Source organism: Pongo abelii, chromosome 16 (genome assembly GCF_028885655.2).
Source record: "Pongo abelii isolate AG06213 chromosome 16, NHGRI_mPonAbe1-v2.0_pri, whole genome shotgun sequence".
NCBI classification, from domain to species: Eukaryota; Metazoa; Chordata; class Mammalia; order Primates; family Hominidae; genus Pongo; species Pongo abelii.
The window spans coordinates 84,810,246-84,822,849 of record NC_072001.2 but is presented as its reverse complement, the minus strand read 5'-3'; the positions used below and the strand labels follow the sequence as shown (position 1 = coordinate 84,822,849).

At 35.9% G+C, this 12,604-nt stretch overlaps 1 long non-coding RNA gene across 1 annotated transcript in view; it reads right to left on the bottom strand.

Annotated features, from left to right (window-relative positions):
• Window positions 1–1,440: 1,440 nt before the first annotated feature.
• LOC103892572 (uncharacterized) overlaps window positions 1,441–12,604 on the bottom strand; it is a 119,352-nt gene continuing 108,188 nt past the window's right edge. Inside the window, exon 5 of the long non-coding RNA XR_008513714.2 lies at window positions 1,441–3,470. This is a non-coding gene — a long non-coding RNA (uncharacterized LOC103892572). The remainder of the gene's footprint in view (window positions 3,471–12,604) is intronic.

The following is a 12,604-nucleotide window of genomic DNA, read 5'->3' as shown; positions in this document are numbered from 1 at the left end:
AAGATTAGTTGACTATATTTATCTAGGTCTAATTCTGAGCTCTGTTTTCTGTTATATTGATTTGTCTATTCTATATTAATACCACAATGCCTTGATTACTGCAGCTTTACAGTAAGTTTGAAGTGGTGTGGTTTTGGTTGTTCGGCTTTGTTCTCCTTCAATATTTTGTTGGCTATTGTGGATCTTTTGTATTTTTATATAAACTTTCTAATTAGTTTTTCAATATCCACACAATAACTTTCTGGGATTTTCATGGGGAGTGTATTGGATCTATAGATCAAGTTGGAAAGAATTGATAACTTCATAATACTGAATTTTCCTATCCATTATCTTTGAGCATAAAATATCTATTATTTAGTTCTTTGACTTTGTTCATCAGAGTTTTGTAGTTTTATCATATAGATACGGTATATTTTTTAAGATTTATGCCTAGGTATTTCATTTTTGGAAGCGCTAAAATAAATGGAATTATTTTTTAAATTTTAAATTCCATTTGCTTATTGCTGGGATATAGCAAAGTGATTGGCTTTTGTACATAAACCCTGTATCCTTCAAGCTTGCTATAATCACTTACTAGTTTTGAGAAGTTTTTTGGACAACTCTTTTGGATTTTCCACATAGATGACATGATCATCTATGTGGAAAAGACAATTTTCTGCTTTTCTGCCAGTTGTCTTTTTCTCTTCTTTCCCAATTTATAGGTCTTTTATTTCATTTCCTTGCCTTATTGCATTAGCTGGTACTTCCAGTACAATGTTGAAAGCAAAGGTGAGAGGAGACATCTTTGCATTTTTCTTGATCTTAGCAGAAAAGCTTTGAGTTTCTTGTCATTAGTTAGTTGTAGTTTTTGTAGAAATTCTTTTTCAAGTTCAGGAGATTTCTCTCTATTTCTAGTTTATCAAAAGGTGTTTTTTTAAATCATGAATTGGTGTTGGATTTTGTCAAATGCTTTTTCCACATCTATTAATATGATTATGTGATTTTTCATTTTTAGCCTGTTGATATGATGGATTACATTAAATAATTTTTGAAAGTTGAACCAGCCTGTATACCTGCAATAAATCTCACTTGGTCATGATGTATAACTCATCTTATATGTTGTTGAATTCAAACTGATATTTTATGAAGGATTTTTGCAAATACATTCATGAGAGATATTGGTCTATAGATTTTTGTTTTTCTTGTAATATCTTTGTCTGGTTTTGCCATTCGGATAATGCCTATCTCATAGAATGACTTAGACAATATTCCCTCTATTTCTATCCTCTGAAAGAGATTATAGACAATTGGTATCATTCTTTCCTTAAATTTTTGGTAGAATTCACCAGTGAATCCATCTAGGCATGGTGCTTTCTGTTTTGGGAAGTTATTGATTTTGATTCTTTTTAAAATTTTTATATTTTCATTATATTTTCAAATTTAATAGTTGCATATAATATATTTTTATAGTTTTAAAAGCTTGTTTATTATCTTTATGCACTTTTGATGAATAATTAACTCCTATGGCTTCAGTTACAGCTATTCAATACTCTCAAATATCAATCTATTTCCAGATGTTTGGCCTACTGACTTTTGGTTGTTTTCAGTATCTAGTCTACAAAGAAAAGCTGCATTTAAAAATGGGAGTTATTAAACCAGAATGTGTATAACCATAATTCATCTAAAACTAATTTGGTTGTAATAGAATAAAAAGGAAGGAAAGAGAACACAGCAAACGTAAGTATTGTTTGGTTGGTATGTATGTGAATATTTGTCTGTGTGTTTATCATAAATTGTATTTACTTAATGTAATCTTTGAACCCAAAAAGCATTTTAAAATTATGCTTGTCAAAGGCATTTTTATAGTAACTCCATCCCTTTCTCCAATTATCTGTTCAAAAATGGAGTGAGTGATTCAATTCTGGCCAAAAATATTTTAAGAAAATTTCTCATTCTTGAAAGGGATGAGAGGGTCATCCTTCTGTCTCTGCTTAAAGAAGTCAAGGCACCTTATGCATTTTAATAGCTGTCTTGAAACAATGAGGAAACTCAACCTTTGGATAAAGACAAGAAGTGCTAAGACAGAGGTAAGTGGAGGTTTGTTCATACCAGTCCTAAAACCCACTCAACCTCGGGATTCCTAGGAAGAAAACCAATAAAATCCTTATTTTGTAAGCCAGTTGAGTGTCTGATATTTGTTACAGAAAGGACCCAGTTTGAAACTCTAGGTCATTGTGTAATTTAATGAGATAATGCATGTGGAACAGGCAGTACTATGATCATATAATAAGGGACTGGAAAGGGAAAATAAAAGAATCAAGCAATTGGTGGTTTGGCTCATGCATGATAAAGCCACCTCACTGAATTTTTATCATGATATAATGAATGTGTACATTGATTTATCATGTAGTCTTTCTAAATAGGGGAGAGAATGTGGCTTAGACCATTAGATCCAGTGTCCTTCTAATAGATGCTTTCTGAGCTCTCTGTGGGGATAAGAGACTTCATCTCCTGCTGAAGGAGTGATGTGCTGTGTTTTTCCTAAGAACACTATAGTATCCTGTAAACTTTGGGAAAAGTACCATATTTAATTCCACTAATATATTTAGTCTTCAAATAATTGTATGAAATTTAATTTTTTGGAGAGTAAAATCTCTCCGGTGCATTTTCTCTCTCTGGTGGATAAGGAAATCAGAATGTGTCATGGGCACACTTTTCCTGAGCCTTCACCATCTGTGTGTTGTTGAACATATTTTCAGAGGAGAAATTGGGACAAACTTAAATGGCGGTTCCCCAAAGTGAGCTTTTTCATCACAGGCAGTCTGACAACTCTATACCAGCACTACTAAATCTTCTAATTTTTTCTAGAGCTAGCCAAGCTTCTAGCCTCTTAATAGGTACTTTCAACTATACTAACAAGGCTGACATACCAAACAACAGCCTTTCAAATGCAGCAAAATCAATGACTTGGCTTTGTCCTGACTCCTGGAGGTTGACAAAAATGACCCTGATTAATTATGTTTTCAACCACATGCATTTCTTGGAAACATTTCAGGCAGGGGTGTGTCAGATTTATAAGGGCTATTAAGAAGAGTGAATACACGTTTTCATCTGCATACATAATTTATGCTAGTGGAATACATTTTCCATGTGGGTGTACAAAAACAAGCAGGTTGAATTGTGTTTGTGGAATGGATATGATCCGGGCATCACATATGTGGCATTTTGCTCTTCTGCAATTTCAAGTTTGTAATCTAAGACACAGAATTACTTAACAATGAGTATAAATGCATGCTACATTGCAAAGATAATTGCTTTTACATTTCATCTGTTATTTGCTAGCATACCCTTTTTTTATGTGTGAATTTCTTAGCAAATGACTTCCAAATAAGTATTTTGGAATACAATTAACTACACAATTAACTATAAGCTCTCAATTTGGTGCAGTCAGGAGATATTAGAATGTCTTCCACACTGGTGCTTCTCAAAGTCTGTAGAAGAAAGCAGAATTTACCCCCCATTAATCACTGACCAATTATTTTGGAAAAAAAAACAAAAGTAAATTAGAAAAATGAAATTTAAAAGTATGAAATAAACCCTTTAAAAATTTTAGTTGAAATAGACATAAAATTATTCATTGTGTCGGATTCTATAAAAGTTCTAACACTCTCGATTTCTAAATTTATCACAGGGCACATCGGTGACATGTAGTTCACAGAGACACTCTGGCTCACAGACCCCACTTTGAGTGGCACTGCCCTAGATAACAGTTGGTAAAAGAACATGTGCACCTTTCAAGTTTCCATTTTGTTAGGAGATGCTTAGAAAGTTAATAAAAATGTACTGTCTTTGTCCAAACTGCACAGGTTTGTGGGATCTGATAATGTGTCCCAGACTCTATTTTGGTGATGGAGTTCTGCAAAATCCACCTGCAATTCCACTCTGGTTCTGCTGCAAGTCACCCCTTGCTTAAATCTCTTCTGTGGCTTCCCATTGCCCTCAGGATGATATCGAAACAATTAGCCATGACACAGTGATCTTGCCCACCTTCCTATGTCTTCAACATCTTATCTGCCACTCGCCATACAATCCCAGAAAACAAGATCATATTAGAAAAACTCAGAAGCCAATTTGAAGTGCCTCTTATCAGACAAAGATAGGAAAAGTTGAGCAACAATATAAATAATAAGTGCAATAGACTGAAACACACCAAATAGATTTAAATCCATCTGTTCATAATAACACTTTAGAAAGGTATTGGGCCAGGCTAACCCAGTCAGTAGATCATGAGACTCTTAAAAAGGTCTTGTTCATCTTTGGAGGCTGCTAGGGAACTAACTCATTATTATGAAAATGGGTGAGTCAAGGAAAGATACAAGCATTCATCCTTTGTTATACAAACTTTGCCTCAGAACAAATACTTGATAAGAGAAAATTTCCTTTATAGAATTATTTTAACTAGTAAAGAAAGAATTTCAGCAGTTCGCCACCCCTAATGGAATAATGGCTACGTTTTAGTAACCACTTGGAGAATAAACAGAGATACAATTTTTCAAAATCATTAAAGTGTTGAAAGAAAAAATAACCAACCCATTAGCAAGAGGGCAGAGACAAAAGAGTAATTAAGCATCAAAACCAGTAAGTATTAAAAAGGACAAAACACGTCAATTCTGAAAATACACACGTAAGTATGAAAACTATCAGATGACAAAACTCTCTGTGTGGGCAGGAAAACAAATTTGACCTATATATATTTTAAAAGGTATGTTAAAGCAAAATCATAGAATTAAAAGGAAAACAGTAGGCAAAGATATAGCAGGCAAGCACAAAAATGTTTGACAGGTGGCAGAGTCAAAGACACAAACAATGACAAAGAGAAGACAGTTATACACCTCTACGGACAAAATAAAATGGTGTTGAGCTATATAACATAAAATACTAGGAATATAAATAGAAATTGATAAAGCCACAACTGTAGTGGGGGACATCACGCCTTTATCAATTGGTGATGCATAAAAGACCAAAAAAAGAAAAGAGAGAGATGTGCCTACTATGGTTTATCTCATTAACATACACATAATAAGATAGCTGTTTTATATATGTAAAATGTCTCAACTGTTTTGTAATTTTTTCCTTTTAATTGTGGTAAAATACAGATAACAAAAAATTGACCATCTTAACCATTTTTAAGTGCATAGTTCATACTGTTAAATACATTTACATCGTTGTGTAACCAATCTCCAGAACTCTTTCCATCTCACAAAACTGAAACTTCACATCTATTAAACAACTCCCTATTCCTCCCTCTCCCAAGCACCTGGCAACCACCATTCCACTTTCTGTCTCTATAAATTTGACTACTCTAGGTACCTCGTGTAAGTGAAACCATACAGTATTTGTCTTCTGTGGCTAGCTTATTGCACTTAGCATAGTGTACTCAAGGTATTTATGTTGTAGCCTGTGTCAGAATTTCCTTCCTTTTCATGACTGAGTAATATTCCTTCATATGTCTATATTATATTTCTTTAGTCATCTCTGAACACTTGGGTTGCTTCCACCTTTTGGATCCTGTGAACAATGCTGCTATGAATATGTGTATGCTTTGGAAAATTTTTAATTAAAAATCAGTATTAGAGGAACCATATGGGATGGGCATTGAACTGGACACTGCATGAGAAATCATGTCACCCTTTTAGTATCCCCCAGGAGACACATCTTCAATTGGTAGATGCAAAATTACAAATTGATGTGACTTTGTCAAGGTCCCAAGGAGATGAACAGCAAGCCAAACTTGGGTTTGAACTCAGGTTTGTCTGCCTTCAAATTTTGAACTCAAATAATCAGCCAAGAAGAAGGTAGGAGAGATATTTGTTTTTAACTGCAACATAAAAGGAACTCAGTGTTCATTTAATTAATTTCTATTTGCTGGCTGTAACCTTGCTTATGCTTACACTTTCAACTCTTTGTTTTGAGAAAAACAACCTCTCTCATCTCGTGAAGTTTGATTCTTCTTTGTAGCACTTCTCTGGCCTCCTTGCTCCCAGCTCTGCTTCAGATAAACAAGTAAAATTCACATTCCAGGTTACTTTTTGCCAATCACCCTCACTAAGAATTACTGATACAGAAGAAAGGGTCCAGGTCCCCATCCAAAAAATGGAAATAAAATAAAATTGCTCTAAGAATTGAAAGAAGTGATACATATAAATCACTGAGTGTAATGCCTGAAACATTATAATGGGCTCAGTGATGCTCTAAGTCATCACTCTTAATGGCCCCCTTAGTTTCCACTGTATCATAATTGATGTAATCATTCTATTGATGGATAATAATTCATTGCTATTTTTTATTATAAAAACAATACACTATATACATCTGTATAGCACAATAGCATGCACAATATAATCTTATTTTTTAAATATCAGACATGCATAATACATGTATACACAGGTATCTGGAAGAAGATAAACAAAACGGTGAGAAATGGTGAGGCTTGTGTTTTCACCTTTAGACTTTTCTGTTTTGTTGTTCTTTGCCTTGTTTTGAGCAATAAAAATGTGTTAATTTTTAAAACAGAAAAAATATTATTTTAGAAAAGAGAGAATGCTGTAATCCCATACAAGAGAAAGTCTACAACTTTCAGAAAGGGAGGTCTAAATTGAAAATCAGTTCTTCGTTGAGTGAATATGCTTGTAATTAGCTGCTTATTTGAGATGAAAATGGGATACACGCCCATGTTAAACATGATATCTATCTAAAAGGACTAATTTGAGAATGATTGTCACACACCAAAGTGTGTAGTATTTTACCAAATCTAAGATGTCTTCAATTATAAGTTGTATCATTGTTTTACAGGCCATTAAGAAACAGGAAAAATTTCTAAATAAACCATGATGTGTCATTGATTCTGAAATGCATCCTGATTTCCAAGAATTCAGAATGTGAAATTATTTGCACCTTAGACTTGATAAAAGAGTGTCATTCACTTCCTGTCATTAATTTACTTACTTATTTATTCAGTATATAACTCCCTTATCCAGAAATATTCTTCCAATCCCCTAACATTCAAAGCACTGTTTAGAGTTGAATTTAAAGATAGTACATAAAATATTAACTCTCTGCTCTCAAAAAGGCTGAGGCATGAATCTGTGTAGTAAACTACAATACAATATTTTCATGCTAGATCTGAAGTAAATAGGAGATGTTGGGGGGCAGACAGGCCAGCACAATTACTATTTCCCTGAGGATACTGGGGAGCCTTAGTGAAGACCATGTGTATCATCTTCCCTTGAAAAAGGAGCATCTTGTCCAGACACACAGAGGCAGATATGCAAAGGTCCAATACATCCTCTGCCGGGCCCTCTGAACCCAGCCCCGTCATTCCTTTGTTTTCTAAATGTGTGCCTCACATAGATGAGGTAGGAAAGATTACATCTCAGCCTTGGCTTGAAAAATGAGAAAAACAGATTTTAAAAAGGCTTTTAAAGCCTTCAAGATTACAAGAAATTGTCTCAGATGCTGGGGTGAGCATCTGAACTTAGTGCAAAAGGTTAAAAAAGGAAAAGTGTATAGTTAACTTTGCCCTGGAAAAAAATTAGTAAATCACTTTAAATTACCATAACTTAAGCACCTAAAGTTCAAAAACATTATTTATTTATTTTTTTTTTGAGACAGAGTCTAGCTCTGTTGCCCAGGCTGGAGTGCAGTGGCTCAATCTCGGCTCACTGCAACCTCCGTCTCCTGGGTTCAAGCGATTCTCCTGCCTCAGCCTCCCGAGTAGCTGGGGTTACAGGCGCCCGTCACCACACCCAGCTAATTTTTGTATTTTTAGTACAGACGGGGTTTCACTGTGTTGGCCAGGCTGGTCTCGAACTCTTGACCTCATGATTCGCCCGCCTCTACCTCCCGAAGTGTTGGGATTACAAGCGTGAGCCACCGTGCCCAGCCAAAAACATGATTTTTAAATTTCATTGTTTTGTATGTTTCACGTGATAGCTTTCTTTGCCTTTTGGGGATTAAGGAAAAGTTCTTAGGAAGGCAAGTAAGAAAATAAAAGAATTCATTCTCTCTCACTCTCTCTCTCCAGACTCATAGTTGAATTTGCCTAAGTTAAATACCCAAATAATGTGATTCCACTTCAATCACTTACAGAATTCAAGGCACATAATTTCTGAACAGGATCAATAAAAATAAATACCATGAACCAACGCAAATCAAAGGAAACCATAAAACTATAGTCATCAACCAAAGGAAGGAGCAAGGATGGATTCAAGACAGAAATCAAAGAACATGATAAAAATTCAAGCTAAATGTTTATATTTTAGATGATTATTTACATAGAAGAAATGAGCACTGTTCTTAAAATATCCAGATAACATAATGCTAGATACAGTTAAAAATGAATGTTCCTTCATCCCCTTCTGTTTCTCTTGCACAGATACAAGCACTGTTAACAATTTGGTCTATATTCTTTTGGATTTTCTGCTCATACATATGAGAATATATTATACATATCAATATTTAAATGTGTTAATATGCTTATCCCTGTTGTGTTTCCTTTTATGTGACTTCCTCCTTTTCTCCTGTGGTGGTTTGGGATTGTGGTACAAAGAAGAAGGAGGAATAAATATGCAGTTTATGGAAGAGGATTCAGAATAGGATTTTTGAGTCTTTACTAATATAAAGGTTTTTAAAAGCCTGGGTTTGTCATGAGATATAATTTTCTAAAATTTAAAATTTGTAAATTTTATTAACCTATTGGTCTGATTTTATAATTTTAACGATAACCACTAGAACTTAGAACAGGCAAGAAGAAGAAACACAGTCCTCTTCCTTTTTACTTCCAAGTAGAAAGCGGTACGGTAAAAAGATCAGATTCTTGCCCATGTCTTCCCTGAGTCATTTTTCTGGGAAAGGAAAATGAGGGATGGGTCAAACATTCTTCCCATACAATGAGAGTATCTAAGACAAACCAGACTACAGTTTCATTTCCATAGGCTGTACTCCTTTAAGTGTATAACTTGGCTTGGAGTCACATTCAGAATTCCACGGGAGCATTAACCAGCACCGGAGCTTTGAGCAAAGCCTGCACCTGGTGGCTGGTGCAGCACATAGCTTCCATGTGCACTAGTTTGAGGCTTCTGCAACAAGGACAAAGGAGCTGCAGCATTAGGGAATTTAGTGAAAAAGATGCAAATGACCAGTGTCAGTGTACACAGCTCTAAATTAAGGTCCAATATTATGTACTGCCTTCACACCTGGGGAAAACTGGGAGAGCCTTAAGTGGCCTTACCACAAGTTCTCCTCCCCATTTTGCTCCCATAGATAAGGTCGCCTAGCCAAACAACCCTCCTTTTCAGGTGGACCAGGCGCAGTTCCTACTTATACCTGAGAGGCAGGTTCCCTGACAGCCTGCGGAATTTTCAACAAAAAAATCACATCCTCCCTCGGGAAGCAGAGAGCACCAGGCTCTCCTGATACTACAAAGCCTACCTCCTGCAGCCCCTGCCTCCTGCAGCCCGCTTGTTCACCCTCTTCCTAAGCCGAACACCTACCTACGTGGCCCTGTGTGGCCTGTGGCGCCTTCCCCCCGCCCCCTGTGCTGTGAGTATGGGTGATTAATAAATCACTGTCAAACTTATCTGTCTGGTGTTGGTGTTCAGTTATCCCCATAACTTGGGGCAATGGTGTAAATATAAGGTGTTAAAAACCACTGTGCCCCCTGTCTTTAGCAATGAAGGCTGGTACATGCCTGACCTCAGCAATTCTTGTTGTTATTTTAAAAAGATAAATCTATCAATTTAATGCAACTCCAGTCATACTCCCAGGTATTTTTGAGTGGGAAGGAGCAGGGAGCAGGATGAGGGAGAATATAGGGAGGTTGGATGCAAAGTTAAAAAAAAAAAAAAAGAAATTACTAATTTTCACTCCTTTTAAAATAATTTTTTAAAGGTATAGAAATTTTCAAATAAATGAATTGGGAAAGCTATTACAAGCAAGTATAAATCAAAAATAAAATACAGCAAAATAAAGGATAAGGCCAACAATACACCATCAGGCGAAAAACAATTCAAGAAAGGGAACTGAATGGTACAAAGAAGATGATTTTAATTCTCTAAGAGACAGACTTGAAAATAAAAATGTGGTATTTATGAACCTTTAAGTACAATCATTTTCAAGCCCTCCCTCCTTGAGATTGTTCTAGAATTAACCTGATTAGAGTTGTGGTGTTTCCCAAATTCCAATTATATGGTCACAGGCAATCCCTCAGACTTGATCCCTCAGATACCTAATTATAATTGGTATGTGTGGCTTTTACTAGCTTATATCCAAGTGTTGGAGAAGACCCTTATTTTCTCCTCCATTTACTGACAACAAGTGTGGAAAAAAGAGTATATTGGTTTTTTATTTTTTAGAATGAGATTATCCTAGGTGGAATCCATCCATCCATCCATCCATCCATCCATCCATCCATCCATCCATTCATCCATCTATCCATCCTTAAATAGTGTGAACCCAAGCTTCATGGCTTCCATATTTTTTTTTTCTGAATAGAAAGAAAGAAAATAATGAGGAAGAATTGTCTAGTCTGAAATTCACTTTACCAGTTATGAGGTTACACTGTTAGGTCAGGACACTGAAGAGATGAATCAGAGGGAGTCAAAGGGAGAAGGGAATAAAGAAATATCTTAGATTCATTGGGGGACAGGCAAGGTGCAGGTGGCTGCATCGTCCATGTGTAGGACACATATTGTCTTCAGTAATCGCCACAAACATACTCCTCTTTTGCATCAGTGAAACATATTCACACGTTTGTTATTGCTGATGTATTTAACAACAGTAAGAGAAATTGCTACAGGAAATATAACCCCAAAAAGGAATTAAAAAAAAAAAAAAGCTTTATCTAGGTTAGATGGTGATTTAGTTTTCAGCAGAGAAAATCCAGAACAGTGGAAGGATCATGCTGGTCTTTTCATCTATGTTCTCCCTTGTGTTGATTCAAGCATCTCTAAGAGTTATTTCAAGAACCATTTTCACACATTCACTGATTTTTGTTTCTTTTTTTAAGCCTTCTGGAAGCAAAACCCAAGCTGTCTATTGCAGCCATGGAGATAAACAGAGATCTGAAAGCTATCATTTTGAAGTTTTCTTCTCTTTTAACTATTCTTAACAGGGTAAAGCTACCCTAACTACATGATAGAATCACCTGGGGAGCTTTTCAAAAATCCCAGATTCTCAGGACATATCCAGGGCCAATTAAATCAGAATCTTGTGAGGTATGCACCAGGCATGCTAGAAGTCGGTGACTTCTGGCAGCAATATTGTCTTGGGACCCAGATTTACGGATTTTTAGGTCATCATTATAAGCCCTTATGTTAGAATAGCTTTCACATCTTTTACAAATGTTACCCACTTAGTCTTCACCACAAGCCATGTGATGGGTCTTATTCTCCATGTTTTACAAATGAGGACATTAGGGTTCAAAGGGGCTTGCAAGTGGCAGACACCAGTGTATAATCCATTGATCTGAAACCTAAGAAAAGTTGGATATTCCAAAACTAGATTGTTCACCACTTCCCCAGGGAGTTAAGCTCGCATTACAGAATTCCTGTAGAAGAGAAGAGCTGGGTACATATTACCAAAAATTGAAGAACAAGGGCAAAGGTACCCCTAACACCCATATTATTTCTCTTTTTATAGCAGTCAGGTGGCTTGTAGTGAGTATTGAATGATTAGCATGATGAAACTGCTTCATCAACTCATATGATCTCGAATTTAGGAGAAAACTGGGAAGTTCCCAAGTAATTCCATGCTCAGATACAGTCTCAGTAACATATACCATGACCTTTTATGATGAAGCAATATGAACATGGTATTTGTTTGTGCCAGTTTTTTAAGGAGTCATACAACATTGTCAGTGTTATTAAGGTTATGAATTGGGAATTACCTGGATAGGACATCCACCACCTCATTCACTGTCTGCATGGATTCAATTAATATGATTGGTCAGACAGGAGGAATTTTTCTGCATAACTAGGTGCTTAGTTGCAGGATAGAGGAAGGTTCTCACATAAAGAAGGATCATTCATTGGGCCAGAATATTGAGATTGCTACCAACCAATAACATTGATGACTCTTAAAACCATATTAAGACACAAATGGAAGGGTGAACTGACAACCTCTGAAAATCCTCTCCATAAAATCGAGAAGAACATTGGCAAAAATAGTCAAAACTGACTTTTTCAAAACTCTATAAATTAACCTAAAGCTTGCAACAAGGCGATTGTTTATTTAAGAAAAAAAAATGTCAAGAAGAATGGGTGTTGTGACATTTTAACTTGCCTTATTTCCATTACCTTCTCAACTCCATGGTACCCTTAAAAATCAACAGCCCACAATACAATGCCATAAAAGGTGCCAGACAGGGTTGGAGCTCTTTCAAAGCCTCATTCTCAAAGAATTGTCACTGTTTGACTTGTCTGGTAGTTCCCTAGAAAACCATACACACAAGGCTCGTCTTTAATTGAATAGACTTGGAGATTACCCAGTGTGAACAGGCTTTTGCCCAGGGGCATTTGTCAAAAAGAAAACAAAAATCAGCAGCGATTGTTCAGCATTACTGTGGCAA